The sequence below is a fragment of the Arvicola amphibius genome, chromosome 4 (assembly GCF_903992535.2).
Source record: "Arvicola amphibius chromosome 4, mArvAmp1.2, whole genome shotgun sequence".
Taxonomy (NCBI): Eukaryota; Metazoa; Chordata; class Mammalia; order Rodentia; family Cricetidae; genus Arvicola; species Arvicola amphibius.
In genome coordinates, this window is record NC_052050.1 from 14402873 (window position 1) to 14426034 (window position 23162).

Here is a 23162-nt window from a genome sequence, read left to right on the forward strand (position 1 = left end):
CTCATGGAGCTCTGCCTGCCTCTGCCTCCTAAGTGCTAGGATTAAAGGCGTGCGCCACCACCGCCCAGCTAAGAACTCATTCTTTTTTTTTTTTAAATAATGTTGATATTTTTGCAATTCAGTACGACAAATGTATCTTTTTGTTTTTAAAGATTTATTTATTATGTGTACACCATTCTGCCTCCATATATGCCCGCACACCAGAGGAGAGCGCCAGATCTCATTACAGATGGTTGTGAGCCACCATGTGGTTGCTGGGAATTGAACTCAGGACCTCTGGAAGAGCAGCCAGTGCTCTTAACCACTGAGCCATCTCTCCAGCCCCTAGGAACTCATTCTTAATTACAAATATGAACCTTAACTTTCAAGGACTTAAATACAGGACAAACAGGATCCAACACCTTCTGCTTTCCTTTGGCACTGCATGCACTTGGTACACAGATATACATGTAAAATAAAAAAAATGTTTAAAATTGTACATAAATTTACAGGATAGGGGAGATAAAATGATTTGAATTCCTTGTCATGAACACAAGATGTATAAGATTTGAATGAAAAGACTCATATTTAGCGTTTCTTTTTCTTTGAAGGTTGTGTGGTCCTTCTGTTTCCTATTTGCCGTATGTGTCCTACTCCACTAAACCCTCCTGCAGTGACTTTTGGCCTCAGCACAGGCTCAGGAACAATGGCTCCAAGACTATGGACCAAAACTCTGAAATTGTGAGCAAAAACGAAGCCTCCCCTCTTAAAAATTGATTTTCTGACTGGATGTGTAGCTTCAACTCCAATTCTGTGGGATACAGCGCCCTCTTCTGGCCTCTACAGGCACCAGACTTGTGGTGCACATAGATAACATGAAGACAAAAGACTCGTGCACATAAAGTAAAAAATAAATAAATCTTAAAACAAAAACACTACACAGGCTAGAGAGATAACTCAGAGGTTAAGCATGCTGGCTGCTCTTCCAGAGGTCCTGAGTTCAGTTCCTAGCAAACCACATGGCAGCTCACAACCATCTGATGAGACCTGGTGCCTCTTCTGGCCTGCAGGCATACATGCAGGTAGAACACTATAAACATAATAAATACATCTTTTTTAAAAATACACATAAGCCGGGCGGTGGTGGCGCACGCCTTTAATCCCAGCACTCGGGAGGCAGAGGCAGGCGGATCTCTGTGAGTTCGAGACCAGCCTGGTCTACAAGAGCTAGCTCCAGGACAGGCTCTAAAGCTGCCGAGAAACCCTGTCTCGAAAAACCAAAAAAAAAAAAAAAAAATACACATAAATTAAAAATCAATATTTTTGGTTTTTGTGGGTTTTTTGTTTTGTTTTGCTTTGCTTTGCTTGTTTGTTTTGTATCTCAAGATGGGTTTCCTGTGTAGTCTTGGCTGTCCTGGAACTCACTCTGTAGACCAGACTGGCCTCACACTCATAGAGATCCATCTGCCTCTGCCTCCCAAGTGCTGGGATTAAAGTGCATCACACCACCTGACTTTTTGTTGTTGTTGTTGTTTTTCTTTTGAGACAGGGTTTCTCTGTGTAGCCCTGGTTGTCCTGGAACTCTCTCTCTGTAGACCAGATTAGATCTCTGAGTTTGAGGCCAGCCTGATCTACAGAGTAGTTACAGGACAGCCAGGGCTACACAGATTCTGTGTTGAAAACAAAAACAAAAGACAGATAACTTCCGGGAATCCTGGAGCTATTGTTCATGGAAGATAACAGTGTAGGATAACATGCCAGTGTTTTCACTTCTGTAAACAAACTCGATTGCCCCAACTGCACAGGATTAAAGGCATGCGCCACTATCGCCCAGATTCAGTGCCTTCTTATAAATTTCTTTACTAGCCGGGCAGTGGTGGCGCACTCCTTTAATCCCAGCACTCAGGAGGCAGAGGCAGGCGGATCTTTGTGAGTTCGAGGCCAGCCTGGTCTACAAGAGCTAGTTCCAGGACAATCTCCAAAGCTACAGAGAAACCCAGTCTTGAAAAACCAAAATTATAACAACAATAATAATAAATAAAAAATTAATAAACTACAGAAAGAAAGAAACCCAAGTATCTCATAAGATCACTTGGAATGAGCAAAATGAAAAAAATAGGGGATAGAGTACCCTGATTCTTTCAGAGTATTTAGTCTTTATTTGCTTACTTAGAATCAAGACTGCTATATAGCCCAGGCTGGCTTCAAGCTCCTCCCACTCCTGCGTCTACTACCATCCCTCCCGCCCCACCCCCACCCCACCTCCACCACCACCACCAGAGCTAGGAATACAGGCCAGTGCTGCCACATCCAGTCTGCCCCCAGATTCTTAATCCCCAAGAAGTCCTTGATTATAGAATGAATGTGGGAGGGTATTTCCCAATCCCAGAGCACAGACAACAAACACCCCTGAAGTTTTTGGAAGCGCTGTCTGAAATAAGGTCCTCCCTCCGAAAATTGCATTTCTAAAGATTAGCCTGAAGGTGGCGCTCCTGCTGTTGAACTGGAAAAGCTGGGCTAATCTGGAGAAAGAATGTGGATGTCCCCAGTGGAAGCCGGGTGCATGTCACAGTTTAGACTGTGGACTGGACCCTTTCAGCAACCCCTGGAAGAAAGCGGGACATTGCCCACACCTAACAGTACTGTCAGCTCCTCAAAGGGGTCAAAATCACCTTAAACTCTCATTGCCTTTGATTCAAAACAACCTGGAGGGGCTGGAGAGATGGCTCAGAGGTTAAGAGCATTGCCTGCTCTACCAAAGGTCCTGAGTTCAATTCCCAGCAACCACATGGTGGCTCACAACCATCTGTAATGGGGTCTGGTGCCCTCTTCTGGCCTGCAAGCATACACACATACAGAATATTGTATACATAATAAATAAATAAATATTTAAAAAAAAAAAAAAAAACAACCTGGATTTGTTTAATTAAATACTACACTCCAGTCCCACATGGTGCTGCAGGCCAGCAATCCCCGGCACTGAGATGTGGAGACATGAGAACCTGTGCTTCAAGCGCATCCTTGCATACGTAGCGAGTTTGACGCCAGCCTGGGCTGTACGAGAGAACATCTCGAAAACAAAACATCAATATTTCCAAATAAGCATTCTAAATCCAGCCTGGAGTCCTTCCAGGACAGAGTTTAGGAGCGTTTCTGAGTTGGGCATGGTGGCACACACCTTTAACGCCAGCACTCGGGAGGCAGAGGCCGGAGGAGCTCTGTGAGTTTGAGGCCAGCCTAGACTACAAGGTAAGTTCTAGGAAAGCCTGGGTTACATAATGAGATTCTGCCTCAAAGATACAAACCAACCAATCAACAAACAAACAAACAAAAAAAAAAAAAAACACCCTGGAAATGTGCTGAGTGTTTCCAGGCCAGAGATATACAAGCATCTCCGTAAGAGGGCTGCAGGCAGGGACAGACTGAGGAGCCAGTCACACCCAGGCACATTCTTGTCACCATGTTCTGTAGCAACCACCCAGCTACACGGTGCCCTGCTAAGCAGAGTGGTCAGCTAGGGGGCAGAGCTGCAGGCTCTCGAAGGGATTCCATTCATTCATTTCTGCCCACTGCTCTAATCATGAGATTCTAGCTAGGCAAACAGGCTGGGGCAGGTCTGGACGTCAGCCTTGGGCTCTTCACCTCTGAGACCCCAGGCTAGTTTTCTAAACCTGGAGACTCTGGGCGATATTACTAATTGTGTGTGTGGTGTGTATATAGGGAGCGTAGCAGGGTATGTACCTAGTGTGCTTTGAGCATGGTGAGTGTGTGGTGTGTGGTTTGCATGTATACTTGTGTGTCTATGTTGTGTACCTGGTGTGGTATGTATGTGGTGTGTAGTTTGCATGTATGCCGTGTACTTGTGTGTAGTATGTACCTGGTTGGTATGTGTGTGGTGTGTGATTTGCAGGTATACCGTGTATCTGTGTGTAGTATGTGCGTGGTGTGGTATGTGTCTGGCGTGTGATGTGGACTCTACCCCACACACTGTGTGGCTTGCACACTCAGTTCATGGGTACAATTAGCCGAGAAGCGGAAGTCTGTGCTTCCCTGGTCCCCCAGCTTCCTGTTTATTTTAGGAAAGGTGCCCCCAGCAGCAGCTGGCCTGCGCATGGCCATTTCCTTCCTCACCTTCCCTCCCCTGAAATAGAACATGTATTTTATGATCAACTGATGCATTCACATTCAGTAATGCCAACAACCGTTTAATAAAATTCTGATTTCCTCAGATATTAGCTATATAGCTTCCTGGCTGAGAAAGTGGCATTTGGGCAAGTTGGGAGGTAATAAAATGACCAAAATTATTCAGGGTGGCTTTCGTTAAGCAAGAAATAAAAATAGTCAACCTCTTGTTGCTCCTTGTAAATAACCCATTAGAAAGATCAAATGGGATTTTCAAAGTCTATGCTTGCTTCTCTCTATTAGCCAGTCCCAGTCAGGGAGCAAGGACGGCCAAAAGGAGCCACTCACTCACAGAAACCTAGTCAGAAGAGAGCCTGTAGGATGTGGTCAGGGAGCAAGGACAGCCAAAAGGAGCCACTCACTCACGGAAACCTAGTCAGAAGAGAGCACGTAGGACATAGGACCGGGCGGTACAAAACTGCCACGCCTGCACTCAGGAAACAGGCAGGAAGATTAGGAGTTCAAGGTCGTCATTGGCAACAGAGTAAGCTTGAGGCTAGCCTGGACTATCTGAGACCTTCTTGTCTCAAAATAATAATAATAATAATAATAATAATAATAATAATAATAATAATAAAAACCAAATCACAGGACTGGAGTGCTGGTTAACTCAGTAAAGTGCTTGCCACAAAAACATGAGGTCCTGGGTTCAAGTCCCAGCACAAACATAAAAAGCTGAGCACAGAGTATAGGGGAGGCAGAGCTAGGAGGAGGATCTCTGGAATTCCCTAGGCAGCCATGCTAGTCAAAGCACTCTAGAAATAAGATGGAGCCAGGTGTGGTGGTGCTCCTTTAATCCTGGTATTGGAAGGCAGAAACAACAGTCCTCTCTGGGAGTTCGAGGCCATACTATATATACATATATATATATATAATATATATATGTATATATACATATATATGTGTATGTATATGTATGTATGTAAGAGCCTATCTTTTATTTGTTTGTTTGTTTGGGACAGGATTACTCTACATTGAGCTGGATGTCCTGGAACTCATTATCTAGACCCACAGAGATCTACCTGTGCCTGCTTCCAGACTCCTGAAATTAAGCACGTGTGCCACCACCCCCAGCTGACCCTGTTTTTAAACATGATAGATAGATAGATAGATAGATAGATAGATAGATAGATAGATAGATAGATAGAATGGAGAGATTGAGGAAGGCATCTAACACACACATGCTCATACATATGCACATCTATATGTTCATATTTTATGCACATGCTACCACATACAACACACATACACACACATACACACATTAAAACTTTCTCCTGGAAACAGGACCAGCGAGGCTGTGGATCTGTACGTAGATGCCTGTTGTAGGGAAGGCCAGCAGCTCAGCTACAAAGGAAGTTTGAGGCCAGCCTGGACTATATGAGACCTTATCAGGGAGAGGGGGACAAGGAGGAGGAGGGGAAAAAAATCACTGTGAACCTGGGTATAGTAAGACATGTTTATAACTCAGAAGGCAGAGGCAAAGGGACGATCATGAGTTCAAGGCCAACCTATGCTACATAGTGCTGGGGAATATTAGTTTCAGGTGTGTTGTTTTTGTTTATGCTGCATCTGTTTAACTCTGTGAAGCTGTGTTACTGTGCCTGTGTAAAATACCTGATTTTCTAATAAAGAGCCCAGTGGTCAATAACAAGGCAGGAGCAAGGATAGGCAGGGCTGGCAGGTGAGAGCATAAATAGAAGAAAAACCAAGGCAGAGGAGGAGCAAGAGAACAAGGGAGGAGGACTTCAGAGGCCAGCTACACAGCAAGCCCCGGAGAAATAAGTAAAGAAAAATATACAGAAGTAAGAAAGATAAAAGCCCAGAGGGAAAAGGAAGCTGGGATAGTATAAGAAAAGCCAACTAGAAACAAGCCAAGTTAAGACCGGGCATTCGTAACTAAGAATAAGCCTCTGTTGTGTGACTTGTTTGGAAATTGGGTGGTGGGCCCTCCCAAAATTCAAGAGAGTAAAACATCATAAAACATTTTGATGTTCCGACCTGAGGCTGGAATATCCATCTAGAGCCTGAGAAAGCCGGGGAGTGGCTCCTTTAAGAGTTTGTGCCTGCTGGTGAGCCCTTGAGCAGCCAGTATGTTAAGTAAGAACAAAAAAAAAAAAAAAAAAAGTAAAAATGCCTGCCACAGAGCAAGATCAGCATTCTAGAGCCCTAGGAAGGTTGAAAGGAGTTCCTGGTTAGGCACCTCCGACCATGCTGCAAGCTTTGGGCTTGACTTTCATGACTCACCCAAGAATGCGCAGGGCCAGCTTATAATGAGCATGCGGAGGTAGTAGCTTAACAGTCTATAGTTTGCTTTTGCCTTCACAAAAGGCTAAAAGATGTGGCGTAAGAGAGCTCCAGACGGGAAAACTTCTAAACAGGTTCCAGTGTACGTAGGCTTAAGAAAAAAACAAAATGGGTACAGGCAGTCATAGAAAGAAATAAGATTTTTTTTTAAAAAAAAAAAAGTCTTTTAAGACGGTAAAAGTAATGTAAAAGAAAAAATTCCCCATAAAGATGGGAAACACACAGGGAGTCTAGATCCTGTGTGCTATTGTGTTGATTTTGAAATTTTTGATTGCTGAAAGCCAAAGAACAGCTGCTAGGAGACCTGGAATTGAAAAGGACTGTGGAAATAAACCAGCCTAGATATTTTAAGAATGCCTTAGCTTTAAAAAAGTCAAAAATGTATTTGTCAAATGAAAATCAGAAATGTTTCGGAGAAGAGGTTTTGCTTTTGTTTCCGCAGGAAACAAGAGGCTGTGGATTCGTTCCAGGTTGATTTGGATCTAGTTTGATCAGAAGAAACCTCCGGAAACTTGACAGGCGATAATCTATCAACAAAGGTTGTAACTGGTCATCCCAGGACTTGCCCTTCATCTCAACTTTCTCTCTGGCACCTTAAAAATACTTTGCCCACATTCAGCAGGAAGCAGTCTAGAGAATACAACGTCATATTCCCAAGAGAAAAGGGGATGTGGGTGGTTTTGATTATTTTGTGTGTCATTAATGTTTGTTATATTTAGGGGAATATAGGATTAAAAAACCTATTAACCTCAGGTATTTTGCATTGACATGGATTTCGGTATATGGCTACAAATTCAAAGTCAATTTTAAAGGATTTTGTGAACTGATACAAATTTAGGGTAATTTTTGTTACAACATTCTATATATGTATGTTTCTACACTTATTTAAAGAATTTTGTATTTGATACCAATTTATTGATACCAAAGTTTTTTTGTTATAACATTGTATATATGTGTTTGTTTAAGGTATTTTACCTATGCAGTTCATTTTAAAATGTAAGATTAAATTCTAGTTCTTGAAAACTATTATTATGAACTATTTAGGATATCAAGAAACACAGGTTAGTAGTTAGTCATCTATAACAATTAAATGTGTAGATAAGCTACATATCTTTTCCAGAGTATATAGAGATATATTTTAGATAGATGGTCTTCAAATACTTCAAAAACCTATAGAATATGGCATTTAAATGTTTTGTTAAAGTTTTTCATGACAAGGAGACACATCTGTCCTGGCAACACCAGCTTTCTTCAGAGAAGATATGGGCATTAAAGAAGCTCCTTCTGGCGTTTGCTTTCGTTGTAGCAAGATTAGCCATTTGGACAAGAAGCTGCTCCTGCTTTGACTGCTTGAAAGTATGTTGCATAAACTGGACATGCAGGACCCACAGGAAAGGGACCTGGACTGAAAAAGGTGGAATGGTCCTTCAGCATTTCTGCTTCACAGAAGAAACTGCCAGACATTCTGCAGGACACAGAGGAAAGTGACTGACAAACTGCCAATATAGGTGGAACAGTCTTTCAAATTTCCTGCTTCATGGAAAAGTCTGATAGATACTATAAGCTTGTAGGCTGAAGATGGATGTCCCAACACTGCAAAGAGACTTTGGTGACTGTCCAGGCAGACGTCTCTGTCATTTCTAGAGGTTTTAGAAGTTGTGTGCAATGCGCTTTTTTTTTTTTTTTTTTTTTTTTTTTTTTCGAGACAGGGTTTCCCTGTACCTTTTTTTTTTTTTAAATAAAAGAAGGTCTTTCTTTCTTTTTAAATATTTATTTATTTTATTATGTAAACAATATTCTGTCTGTATGTATGCCTGCACGCCAGAAGAGGGCACCAGACCCCTTTACAGATGGTTGTGAGCCACCATGTGGTTGCTGGGAATTGAACTCAGGACCTTTGGAAGAGCAGGCAATGCTCTTAACCTCTGAGCCATCTCTCCAGCCCCCGTGTGCAATGCACTTTTTGTTTATTTAAATAGTATTTATATTCTGGTGCCTTTGATGGAGTTGAAGACTAGATAATTATAGTTGCAATTTTCCTTCCATATGATAGAAAGTAAATTAGGTATAAAATTTTGGATTTACTAAAATAGGATAGATTATGAAGTATTTTTCTTTAAATATACCAGGCACAAATTATTGGAAGTCAGTACATTGTGAATGTAATATTTTCTTGTTCTTATTGTATACAGTCTTACTATGTTACAGTTAAAACTTTTCATATTTGTTTAGAAAGAAAAAAGGAAATGTTGGAATATTATTTCCAGGTGTGCGACTTTTGTTTACACTGTATTTGTTTAACTCTGTGAAGCTGTGTTGCTGTGCCTGTGTAAAACATCTGATGGTCCTAATAAAGAGCTGGACAGCCAATAATGAGGCAGGAGCAAGGATAGGCAGGGCTGGCAGGCAGAGAGGATAAATACAAGGAAAAACGAGGCAAAAGAGGAGCAAGAGAATGAGAGGAGAACATCAGGGGCCAGCCATCTAGATACACAGCAAGCCACAGAGAAAGAAGTAAAGAAAAATATACATAAGTAAGAAAGATAAAAGCCCAGAGGAAAAGAAAGTCAGGATAGCATCAGAAAAGCTGCCAGAAATAAGCCATAATAAGGTCGGACATTCATAACTAAGAATAAGTCTCTGTATGTGATTTATTTGAGAGTTGGGTGGTGGGTCCCCCCAAAAGCCAAGAGAGTAAAACATCACACAACAACGTAGCAAGTTCGAGGCCATCTGCACTACATAGAGTTTGTCTCAAAAACAACACGCACACCCCATTATTTTCTGATCTCCACACATGCACTGTGGCACAATTGCATGCACATATATAGGCACACGGTAAATAGAAGAAAGTTTGTTTTAGCCTGATGTAGCAGAACACGTCTTTTATTCCAGCAATCCAGAAGGCAGAGGCAGGTGGGGTTCTGTGAGTTAAAGGCCAGCATGGTCCACAGAGTGGGGTTCTTTTGTTGTTGTTTCTTTCTTTTTTAATATTTATTTATTATGTATACAGTATTCTGTCTGAAGGCCAGAAGAGGGCACCAGACCTCATTACAGGTGGTTGTGAGCCACCATGTGGTTGCTGGGAATTTGATGGAGGAGTGTCTATGTGTTACTTTCATTATTAATAAAGAAAACTGCCTTGGCCCTTTAAGAGGACAGAAAATTAGGTAGGTGGAGTAGACAGAACAGAATTGTGGGAACAAGGAAGTAGAGTTGGGGAGACGGGGAGACGCTTCAGGCAGTCGCCATAGTGAGTCTCCATGCTGCTGCTCTCCGAGATGGACGCAGGTTAAGATCTCTCCTGGTAAGCCACACCTCGTGGTGCTACCCAGATTACTAAATATGGGTTAAAGGAAGATGTGAGAATTAGCCAATAAGAGGCTACAGATAATGGGCCAGGCAGTGTTTAAAAGAATACAGTTTCCGTGTAATTATTTCGGGTGTAAAGCTAGCCGATGGCCGGGTGGCCAGACGCAGACCCGCCGCTTCACACTACAGGAATTGAACTCAGGACCTTTGGAAGAGCAGTCAGTGCTCTTAACCACTGAGCCATCTCTCCAGCCCTTGTTTCTTTTAGACAACCTCTCACCATGTAGCCCTGGCTGTCTTGGAACTCTCTCTGTAGACCAGGCTGGCCTTGAACTCACAGAAATCTACTTGTTTCTGCCTCCCAAGTGTTGGGAATGTACCACCCTGACCTGTAATGTAATGAGTTCTAGACCAACTAGGCCTACAAAAGTTGTGCGAGGCATGGTGACACACACCTTTAATCCCAGCACCCTAGAGGTACAGGCAGGTAGATGTCTGAGTTGGAGGCTAGCCTGGTCTCCAGAGCCGGTTTCAGGACAGCCAAGGATACAAAGAGAAACTTTCTTGAAAAACAAAAATTGTTTTAGAAAACGAAAAATGTCTGTCTGTGATACTGGGGCTACACACATCAGATACACAAACCCTCTACTACTGGGTTATATCCTCAAAAATAAAAAGAAAGCTTTAAGCAATGATAGAGATGAAGCTTGGAGATGGGGGCAGGAGAATCAAAGGTTCAAAGCCTGTCTTGACTTCATATAAATTTTAAGACCTGGACTACATGAGCTACTGTCTCAAAACAAAACCAAGCTGGGGAGGAGGTTGTTAGATCTTTATAAAATTTTTATCTATTTTATGTATATGGATATTTTGCCTGCATGTATGTCTGTGCAGCATGTATGTGCCTGGTGCCCCAGGAGAGCAGAAGATACGGTGGGGTTGAAGTTACAGTTGTAAACCACTGTGTGGGTTCTGGGAAGAACCAGGGTCCCCTGGAAGAGCAGCCAGTGCTCTTTTTTCTTTTCAATAATTTATTTATTTATCCCTATTCTACATGCATTGATGACTTGCCCGTATGCATACTTGTGTGAGGGTGCCACGCACCCTACAACTGGAACCATAGACAGTTGTGAGCTGCCATGTGAGTGCTGGGAACTGAACCTGGGTCCTCAGGAAGAGCAGTCAGTGCTCTCAATCTCCCAGCCATCTCTCTAGTCCCTCACGCCCGTCTTTTTTCAGGGGGGGGGTGCTGGATATAGCCAGATAGTTGACCAGTTAATTCCAGAAGTACTCCTGTCTCCCTCCCCAATGCAGGGATGGCTAGGACCATCACACTTGGCTTTTTAGGTGGATATTGGGGGATTTGAACTCAGGTTCTCATGCTTGCGTGGTGAGAACTTTATCAACCGTGGTCGTCTGAATGAGTACGTCCCTCATAGGCTCAGGTATTTGAAAGTTGGTTCCCAGTTAGTTGTGTTGTTTAGGGATCTTTGGGGGTACAATCCTGCTGGAGGAAATACATCACTGGGGTGGACTTTGAGGGTTTATAGCCTTGTCCCAATTCCAGATCCCTCTCTCAGCTTCCTGCATGTGGCTGAAATGTGTTCTTTCAGCTTTCTGTTCCAGCCAGTCACCGGCTGCCACACTCCCCCATCATTAGGGATCCTCCTTCTAGAAACTTGAGCCAAATAAACTTTCTTCCTCAAGTTGCTTCTGGTCCCAGTGTTTTGTCATGGCGACAGGAAGAATCTAATACACTATCTGAGGCATCTCCACAGCCCACACTTATTTTTGTAATTATTCTTTATTTACACATAATTAATATTACCCACAAGTCACTCATTTAGAACTTGCTTGCAGTTCTCAGGTTGACCCATAGACTTTACATGCTCGGGAAGCATGCTACCACAGAGCCAAACCCCCTAACCCAAAGTTCATCCTTTTAAGTAGGCATATAACCCAGTGGGTGTTTAGTGTATTGACAAGGTTATGTAACTCTGTGTAATTAAGGAACGTTCTTATCACCACAAAGGGCAACCTGGGAATCACTGCCAGTTCTCAGTCTTCTCCACCCCTTCCCTCTCTGGGTTTTTTTTTTTAATGTATTGTTTTTATGTATGTATATGGTGCTTAGCTTGCCTCCCTGTCTGTGCCTGGTGCCTACAGAGGCCAGAAGAGGGCATCAGATCCCCGGAAGTGGAGTTACAGATAGCTGCGTACTGCCACTTGGGTGCTGGGAATTGAACTCAGGTCCTCTGGAAGAACAGCCAGTGTTCTTAACCACTGAGCCATCCATCTAGCCACCCCTTTGTCTTTCAGTGATCGGTTATCCACCTTCTGTCCCTGTGAGTTCTGAATATTTCACATGAATTGGATAACTCTATATAAATTCCACATAAGAAGTCTTCTGTGTTTGGTGGTGGCAACTACTCTTTCTGCTTTGTTTCTTCTCCTTCAGGATTTGTTGATTATTTTTATTTTATGTGTATTCATATTCTGTTTGCATGTATCAAGTACATGCCTAGTGTCCTGGGAGGCCAGAAGAGAGTATCAGATCCCCGGGAACTGGCATTACTGATGACAGTGAACCTCTATGTATGTGCTGGGACCCAAACCATAGTCTTCTGGAAGAGCAGCAAGTACTCTTTTGTTTTTGTTATTTTGTTTGTTTGAGGGTTTCTCTGTATAACAACTCTGGCTATTCTGGAATTTACTTTGTAGATCTGGCCTCAAACTCACACAGATTTGCCTGCCTCTGCCTTCCAAGTGCTGGGATTAAAGGCATGCGCCACCACCGCCCAAGTTTATTTCCTTATTTGTCTTGTTTGTTAGATTTATTTTTATTTAGTTTTTGATGCTGTTAGATATGGTCTATCTATGTAGTCCCAACTGCCCTGGAACTCACTATGTAGACCAGGCTGGCTTCAAACTCAGAGATCCTCCTGCCTCTGCCTCTTGAATTCTGAGATTAAAGACATGCACTGCTACACCTGGCTGAAGATTTGTTTTAAATTATGTCTGTATGCGTGCACATCTATGTGTCGATGTGTGCAGGTACTAGGACAGGAGTTATATGCAGTTGTGGGTGTGGGGAACAGAATCTAGGTCCTCTGCAAAAGCAATTATATGTTTAAATATTTTTTTTTTAATTTTTATTCGAGACAGAGTTTCTCTCTAGCTGTCCTGAAACTCATTCTGTGTAGACCACGCTGGCCTTCATGGCCTGGAGCTTCCAGAGCTCTGCCTGCCTCACAAGCTCCAATGCCAGGATTAAAGGGATGTGCCACCACTGCCTGGCTTATTTTTTTTTTTCTTTTTAACTTCTTAACTAAAAGAATCCCAGGTCTCAGAGCTGAGACATCATGTCATTATGTGGCAGCTGTGGCAATGACTTCAATCATGTCGCCTTCACTCTTTCCAGGTGTCTACTAAAACAAACACACACACATTGTAATTGTTACTAATTATCCACAAACCTTGGTAAATGGTCACTAGGTTTCCAGGTCCCTGCTAGGTTCTTTCTCAGCTTTCCTACATTTTCTTCTCAAATTAGTCCTGTTTTCTACTTTACACACGAGAAAAATGCAGCCAAGATGAGACTCTGGGGCCTGGAGAATAATTGTGAGGTCCAAATTCCTTTGTTTGCTTTTGAGTTAAGGGCTCCCTATGTGGCCCCTGCTGGCCTGGAAGTCTTGCTTCAGCTTCCCAAGCGCTGGGGGTCCAGGTGCGCCAGACTTGGCTGGTGATTCAACTTTGGGGTAGCATAGACAAAGTTCTGTGTTCAAGCCCTAGCACTGAAGAAAGATAAAAAGAGTCTGGGGGCCGGGCGGTGGTGGCGCACACCTTTAATCCTAGCACTCGGGAGGCAGAGGCAGGCGGATCTCTGTGAGTTCGAGACCAGCCTGGTCTACAAGAGCTAGTTCCAGGACAGGCTCCAAAACCACAGAGAAACCCTGTCTCGAAAAATCAAAAAAAAAAAAAAAAAAAAAAAGAGTCTGGGGATGGGGAGGAGAGGAGAAAGGGGAGGAAGAAGCAAAAGGGGAGGGCAGAAGAGAAGAGAGGAGAAGAAAGAAAAGAACAGGAAAAGAAGAAAGGCTAGGCATGGTGACCCATGCCTTTAATCCGACCACCTGAGAGGCAGAGGTAGGAGGATCACATGGTCAAAGCCAGCCTGGGCTACATGAAACCTGTCTAAATAAGTAAATAAATAAAATAGACAGGGAGGTGAAGGCACATTCAGGAGGCAGAGGCACATTCAGGAGGCAGTTAGATCTCTGGGTGTTTGAAGTCAGCCTACTAGTCTACAAAGTTCCAGGATAGTCAGGGCTACACAGTGGAAACCCTGCCTAGAAAAACCAAATAGGTAAGTAGGGGACTGGAGAGATGGTTCAGAGGTTAAGAGCACCGGCTGCTCTTTCAGAGGTCCTGCGTTCAATTCCCAGCAACCATGTGGTGGCTCACAGCCATCTGTAGTGAGATCTGGTGCCTTCTTCTGGTGTGTAAATGTACATGCAGGCAGAACACTGTACAAATACTAAATTAATCATAAACAAACAAACAAACAAATAAATAAATAAATAAATAAAACAAGGGGCAGGCAAGGCTCAATAGAGCAACGTCAAGCAAAAGATGTGGCTTGGAACTTACCACACTTCACTATCACTGCATTTATTTATTTGTTTCTTTGTTCTTTTTATTTTTTCTGTTGTTGAGGCAGGATTTTGCTGTGCACCTCAGGCTGCCCTGGGCCATGTGATTCTCCTGCCTCAGCCTCCCAGGTGCTGAAATTACAGGTATAAGTCACTATGCTGGCTTTAGCAACATCTTTGTTTTGTTTATGCAGACAGGGTTTCTCTGTGTATCCTCGGCTGTCCTGGAACTTACTATGCAGACCAGGCTGGCCTTGAACTCACAGAGATCTGTCTGGCCTCTGCCTCCTGAGTGCTGGAATTAAAGGCCACCACTGCCTGGCTTTATCAATGACTTTTGCAAGATGTATATTGGGACTGATTTCAAAACCTGGTGTCATTGTTCCCTGTGTGACACCTATCCAGAGGGTCACTACTAGGGTGAGATAAACACTCTACCCCTAGCTCTACCACTAGTGTGCAGTACACACTTAGTTAATGGTTGGGTTTTTGTTTTGTTTGAGGTTTTAGTTTAAAGGTTTCAGCTCTTGGGACCAAACCCAGGACTTTGTATAGAGGTATATTATTTGTGTTCTAATAAATAAAGCTTGTCTGAAGATCAGAGGGCAAAGCTGCCATAGTAGTCAGCCATACAGGCCAGGAAGTAGTGACACACATCTTTAATCCCAAGACTCAGGAAACAGAGAAAAAGAGTTGGTTAAAGGTGTTTTAGAGCCTGATGCACAATTAGAATGGAGTACCTGCCGGGCGGTGGTGGTGCACGCCTTTAATCCCAGCACTTGGAAGCCAGAGGCAGGTGGATTTCTGTGAGTTCGAGGCCAGCCTGGTCTACAAAAGCTAGTTCCAGGACAGCTAGGGCTGTTACACAGAGAAATCCTGTCTTGAAAAACAAAAAATGAAAAAGAAAAAGAAAAAAAAAAAAAAAGAAAGAAAAGAAAAGAATGGAGTACCAGGCTCAGAGAAGAGGCTAAGATCATTGAACACTGGAGTAAAGCTAAAAGTATGGGAATCTCCCAAGATCAAATTCTTGGAGAAGGAGATTATGCTACTATAGAAAAGCAATCTGTGTATGATTATCATGCCCTGGATTTATGACACACAACAGCTTTCAATGCTTGGGACACAACTGGAGAATAGGAAAGAAAATTGAGTCATTTACTAAAGTTACACAGGGCCCAAAGGAAGCCTTTATGGATTTCTTACAAAGACTGATTTCAGCAGGAAGTAGAATGATACCAAATTCAGGCGCTAGACAAATAATAATTGACTCTCTGGCTTTTGAAAATGCTAGTTCTCTTGTTTTCGTGTTTTGTTTTTCGAGGGTTTCTCTGTAGCTTTTGGAGCCTGTCTTGAACTAGCTCTTGATGCTTACGCATCATTTCCAATGGCTGACTTACAAAATATTGGCACAGGGTGGGGCTATTTAGCATTACTGAGAATTATAATTAGGCACTGTGAAGGCAATTTGTCTCTGTCTTTTTCTTGCAGAGGTAGTGTGAAGAAACAATCTCTTTTTTTTGTTTGTTTTTTGTTTTTGTTTTTGTTTTTTTTTCGAGACAGGGTTTCTCTGCAGCTTTAGAGCCTGTCCTGGAACTAGCTCTTGTAGACCAGGCTGGTCTCGAACTCACAGAGATCCGCCTGCCTCTGCCTCCTGAGAAGAAACAATCTCTTAAATCAGTAAGAGGCCATCCTTAGCCAGGCAGTGGTGGCGCATGCCTTTAATCCCAACACTCAGGAGCCAGAGGCAGGTGGATCTCTGTGAGTTTGAGTCCAGCCTGGTCTACAGAGTGAGTTCCAGGACAGGCTTCAAAGCTACAGAGAAACCCTGTCTCAAAAAAACAAAACAAAAAAACCAACCAAACAAAAAAAGGCCATCTTTTTTTCCCCATGATATTTATTGAGCTCTACATTTTTCTCTGCTCCATTCCCTGCCTCTCCCACCCCCCGTTTAACCCTCCCCCAAGGTCCACATGCTCCCAATTTACTCAGGAGATCTTGTCTTTTTCTACTTTCTACTTCCCATGCAGATTATATCTATGTAAGTCTTTCTTAGGGTCCTCATTGTTGTCTAAGTTCTCTGGGATTGTGTTTTGTAGGCTGGCTTTCTTTGCTTTATGTTTAAAAACCACCTATGAGTGAGTATATGTGATAATTGTCTTTCTGTGTCTGGTTTACCTCACTCAAAATAATGTTTTCTAGTTCCATCTATTTGCCTGCAAAATTCAAGATGTTGTTATTTTTTTTCTGCTGTGTAAATGTACCACCTTTTCCTCATCCATTCTTTGTTGAGGGGCATCTAAGTTGTTTCCAGGTTCTGGCTATGATAAACAAAGCTGCTATAAACATAGTTGAGCACATGTCCTTGTGGCATGATGGAGCATCCTTTGAATATATACCCAAAAGTGTTATTATTGGGTCTTGAGGAAGGTTGTTTCCTAATTTTCTGAGAAATCACCACACTGACATCCAAAGGAGTTATACCAGCTTGCACTGCCACCAGCAATGGAGGAGTGTTCCCTTTTCCCTACAACCTCTCCAGCATAAGTTGTCATTAGTGTTTTTGATCTTGGCCATTCTTATAGGTGTAAGATGGAATCTCAGAGTTGTTTTGATTTGCATTTCTCTGATGATTAAGGATGTTGAACATTTCCTTAAGTGTCTTTCAGCCATTCTAGATTCCTCTGTTGAGAGTTCTCTGTTTAGGTCTGTACTCCATTTTTTTTTATTGGATTATGTGATCTTTTGGTGTCCAATTTCTTGAGTTCTTTGTATATAAAAGAGGCCATCTTTTAAGCAATAGAAAAGGCAAAGAAATGCCAGACTGTCTAGAGTCCATTGGCTGGACCACCTTATTAACAGCTCTTAGATCTGTTACCATTCTCCATTTTCCAGATTTCTTTTTAACAACAAATACAGGAGAATTCCAAGGGCTGGTTGATTCTTTAGTATGCTGAGCATCTAGTTGCTCCTGTGCCAGCTGTTCTAAAGCCTGCAGTTTCTCTGTTGCTAAAGGTCATTGTGCAATCCATACAGGTTTGTCTGTCAACCATTTTAAAGGTAGGGCTGTTGGCACCTTTGGAAGATCAGCAGCTGTTGTGTCCTGTTCCTGTACAACCTGAATGGCCAGTGACTGTTCTTTATTACAGCTTGTAATATTTGTCCCAGAAACATATGTTAATTTATGGTTTGTTTCTAAGATTGGGGGAATGTTAATCTGAATATCCCATTGCTGTAACAAAGCACATTTACATCCCAAAGAGGCCAATTTGGATACCAAGGTTCTGATGAAATTATTGTTACATCCACACCTGTGTCTACCAGGCCTCCAATGTCAACGTCGTTTATTCATATTTTTAATTTTGGGCTTTGTTCATTTATAAAAGTTTGCCAAAATACTCACTTCGTGGTTTCTCCTGAATTCTTTTGTTCTCTTTTATAGTTGTTCTATTATCCAGAGCAGTATGGTTTCTTACAATAGGCATTGGGTTCTTTAATTGCTCTACAATGGCAGGAAATGACTGAACCAGATTTGGCATAGGGGCTTGCAAGAGGCCCCTCATAGAGTTTCCTGATAGCAAAACATTACCTTGAATATTCCTTGTTGACCTACGTTTGTAGTGATGAGATGAGCAGGCCTGCTTTTCATCCCACCCGGCTCCCGCATGGCTAGCATTACACCCGAAATAACAACACACAAATTGTATTCATTTTTTTTTTTTTTTTTTTTTTTTTTTTTTTTTTTTTTTTTGGTTTTTCGAGACAGGGTTTCTCTGCGGCTTTGGAGCCTGTCCTGGAACTAGCTCTTGTAGACCAGGCTGGCCTCGAACTCACAGAGATCCGCCTGCCTCTGCCTCCCGAAAATTGTATTCATTTAAACACTGTCTGGCCCGTTAGTTTCAGCCTCTTATTGGCTAATTCTCACATCTTGCTTTAACCCATATAGTAATCTGTGTAGCACCATGAGGGGTGGCTTACCAGGAGAGATCTTAACCTGCGTCTGACTCAGAGAGGAGAGGCATGGCGACTGCCTGAAGTGGCTGCCTTCTTTCTCCCACAATTCTGTTCTGTCTACTCTGCCTAACCTAATTTTCTGACCTATCAGGCCAAGCAGTTTTCTTTATTAATTAACCAATAAAACAACAGATATACAGATGATCCTCTTCCATCATACGCTCATAAATCCAATGCCTGCCTTTGCTACACCTTCTGTATACTCCAGAAGGGAGGGTCATTCTGAATGGATTATTCTTTTGTTTGTTTGTTTGTTTTCTTATTATTTATTTATTTTTCCTAGACAGGGTTTGAGTGGATTATTCTATTTTTTATTATTATTATTATTATTATTATTATTATTATTATTATTATTGGTTTTTTCGAGACAGGGTTTCCCCGTAGTTTCTAGAACCTGTCCTGGAACTAGCTCTTGTAGACCAGGCTGGCCTCAAAACAGAGATCCGCCTGCCTCTGCCTCCCGAGTGCTGGGATTAAAGGTGTGTGCCACCACCGCCCGGCAAATGGATTATTCTAAAAAAAAAAAAAAATTGTTCTAGAAACTACAGGGAAACCCTGTCTCGAAAAACCAAAAAAAAAAAAATTGTTTCTAGGAACCTTGGTTTCCATAATTGAAACACTTGACATTTCAATTTTTCTTCAAAACTCTAGAAATCACCTCTCCTATTCAAGCATCTTCATGGTCATGAGATTCAATATTAATTGTATCTCGGATCCATTCCTCCAAAGGTGCTGACCTTGCCTTTAATGGCCTTATTATCCTTTTGCATTGAGAATTAACACTTTCGGCAGGTGGTGGTGGCACATGCCTTTAATCCCAGCACTCGGGAGGCAGAGGCAGGCGGATCTCTGTGAATTTGAGGTCAGCCTGGTTTATAAGAGCTAGTTCCGGGACAAGCTCCAAAGCTACAGAGAAACCCTATCTTGAAAACCCAAAGGAAAAAAATAGGTTTACAAAAATTAAACCCCTACAGGTGCAAATTAGGAGAGATCAATTGCAGACTCTTAATGACTTCCAAAGACTGCTAGGCGACATTTCTGACTATGGCACACTTTTAGAAATAAAACCTGATGACCTGATTAATTTAAACAAAACCTTAAATGGTGACAAGGACTTAAATAGTCCCAGGGAATTATCAGCTGAAGCTGAGAGAGAATTGGTTTTGATTGAAGAGAAATTACAGAAGGCACATGTGGATTGTATGAATCCAAATCTTAACTGCATTCTGGCCATATTACCCTCCAAATATTCCCCTATAGGAATCTTAATGCAGAAGGAAGATACTATCTCAAAATGGATCTTTTTACCACATAAACTGAGTAAAAAATTAAAACCATGTGGGAAAGTTCTCTGAGTTAATTCTAAAAGGAAAATTGAGACTTTGTCAATTAGAAAGTATATTAGGTACAAGACTTTGGACTTACCAAGACAGGATACATACAGAGTATTTTCTCTGAATTTGTCAAATGCAAATGGACTAGACACTGTTGATATATTTATTGCCTGGATATATTGTATATAGTTATTGGTACTTATTGTATGCAGTTTTTCTTATATTAGTTCCAGCCTTCTTTCTTTTATTTAGACAGAAAAGGGAAAATATAGTGGTATATTACTTGTGTTTTGATAAGTAAAGCTTGTATGAAGATCAGAGGGCAAAGCAGCCATACTAGTCAGTCATACAGGCCAGGGAGTGGTGGCACACACTTTAAGCCCAGGATTTGGGAGACAGAGGCAGAGCTCCGTTAGTTCAAGGCCACCTTGGGCTACACAAGACGGAATTTATCTAAAAGAGAAACAGAGCTCACACAAAGATGATCCCACCACTTGGGATTCCATGGCTTTAATCCCACCACTAGGGAGGTAGAGACAGGAACAATATTGCTGGGTGGAGAGAGGAATATAAAGGGGAAAAGATAAGAATTCAGTGGAATGTGGAGTCTTCAGGATTCATGGAAACAGGATCTCATTCATTTTCTGTCTGAGGTAAGAGCTAGTGGCTACTTTGCTTTTCTGATCTTCAAGTTGAATCCCAAAATCTGTCTCTGGGTTTTTATTATTCATGCTACAACCTTGTGAAGTTTAAGATAAACATTCTAGCCAGGCAGTGGTAATGTATGAGGCAGGAGGATCTCTGTGTGCTGGAGGCCAGCCTGGTCTACAGAGTGAGTTCCAGGACAGGATACAGAGAGAAACCCTGTGACTCTCTGGGTAGGTTTCACACAAAACTAAACAAAAACAAAACAAAAACAAAATAAACAAAAAAAATCAAACAAAGAAAGCTGAGCACTAACCAAAACAAAAACAAACACACAAACAAACAAACAACCAGCCAGATGGTGGCATTCACCTTTAATCCCATCACTCAGGAGGCAGAGGCAGGTGGGTATTTCTGAGTCTGAGGCCAGCCTGGTCTACAGAGAAAATTCAAGGACAGACTCCAAAGCTACACAGAGAAATCCTGTCTCAAAAAACAAAAAGAAAAAGAACAGGGTTTCTCTCTGTATCCTGTCCTGGAACTCACTCTGTAGACCAGCCCCAACACTAGTGTGCAGAACACACAAGGTTTCTCTGTATAACAGCCCTAGCTGCTCTGGGAACTCTCTCTGTAAACCAGGCTACCTTCAAATTCACAGAGATTGGCCTGCCTCTGCCTCCCAAGTGCTGGGATTAAAGGTCCCTTGGCCTGCTTTCTTTTTTTTTTTTTTGGTTTTTCGAGACAGGGTTTCCCTGTAGTTTCTAGAGCCTGTCCTGGAACTAGCTCTTGTAGACCAGGCTGGCCTCGAACTCAGAGATCCGCCTGCCTCTGCCTCCCGAGTGCTGGGATTAAAGGCGTGCGCCATCACCGCCCGGCCCTGCTTTCTTATAGAACCCAGGACCACCAGGCCAGGGCTGGCCCCACCCATAGCAGGCTGGGCCCCTTTTCACTTTTAATCACTGGTTAAGAAAATGTCCTCCAAGTTTGTCTACAGCCCATTTCTTCAGGAGGCCTTTTCTCAACTCATGTTTCCTACTCTCAGATGACCCCAAGCTACATTAAACCAACATAAAACTAGTGAGCCCATCCAGACTTTCCTTAAACTCTTGCATATTAGCCCAGGATAGCCTTAAACGTAGCGACTTTTCTGTTCAACGTCGAGTTCTCGAATTACAGGTGTGAGCCACCACGTCTGATGGGATACTAGGCAACTGTGAAACTATCTAAGTGTTTGGCAGAGTCACATACACAAAGCACTGGGCAAAATTAGCTATTTTCTGTAATCCCGGTTATGTAAATAGACCGGTCACAAGAGACCCTGGGCCTCTCCAGCCCCTGGACTGAAATGAGGTCTCATTAGCCTGGTACACAAATTTCACTGCTTCACTGCTTCCACCTGTTCATATCGGCCTCTGCAGGGGCTGTGAGGGCATCCAGATGTTTGCCAAACGTCTGCACTGTGCTTGGGAAGATAGCTCGGTGGGCAAAGTTACCACACAGTTAGGAGGGCCTGAGCTTGATTCTTAGCATCCAAGTCAAAAGCTGGGCTCAGTACACGCACAGACACACACAGACACATCTGCATTTGATGGTCAGATACTCTTTTCTTAAACCTTTACCACCACCACCACCACCCCCCCTTTTTTTTTTTGAGACAGGGTTTCTCTGTGTAACAACCTGGCCTCGAACTCACAGAGATCCGCCTATCTTTGCCTCCCGAGTGCTGGGATTAAAGGCGTGCACCACCACCGCCCGGCTCAAACCTTTACCCTTTTGAGGCCTCCTTGCCAGGTGACCAATCCACTTGGTTCATCAGGGACTGAGAGATTTCCTGAAACTCAAGACCTGGCACTCAAATGAGAAGGTCCTTAGCAGAACGGGACCGAGGAAGCCACTACCACACACTACTGTGCAGGGTACAGTGCATGTAGATGCTCAAGAGGGCTTGTGTGTTCTCAGATGGAGCCAGACTGGATTTCTCTCCAGGCGGGCTCTGATAGATTGTGCTGAGAACTGATGGTGCTGGGTATGGCGGTTTGGATCCGGGGACCTTCTTTATCCCTGGTGACAGAGAAGTGAGAAAACCAGCCGGGCGGTGGTGGCGCATGCCTTTAATCCCAGCACTTGGGAGGCAGAGGCAGACGGATCTCTCTGAGTTCGAGGCCAGCCTGGTCTACAAGAGCTAGTTCCAGGACAGGCTCCAAAGCCACAGAGAAACCCTGTCTCGAAAAACCAAAAAAAAAAAAAAAAAAAAAAAAAAGAAGAAGAAGTTCAGGCTTTGAGAGGTATAGCACGAATTCTAATTGGTCTTAATAAATAAAACCCAGAGTCAGGTATAAGGGGGTGAAAGCTGAAGGATCAGAGAAGCAGAGTGGGCAGCCACTAGAGAGACCTTTTACCTCTACCAATACTCAGACCAAAGGGGCGATCCTGCCCTCAGACTGCAACTGTCTCCACCAAACCTCAGACTGCAAGAAGCTTCTACCTCCTTCCTTCTTATGCTCCTCTCTCTGCCCAGCCACATCTCTCCTGTCTCCACCTCCCTAGTGCTGGGTTTTAAGGCATGGGATCCCAAGTACTGGGGTCACCTTTGTGTGACCTCTGTTTCTCTTTTAGTTTGGATCAATTTCACTTAGCCCAGAGTGGCCTTGAACTAACAGAGCTCTGTCTGCCTCTGAGTCCTTAGACCAAAGGTGTGCACCACCACTCCCTGGCCTCTGGTGGTTTAGCTCTGCACTCTGAT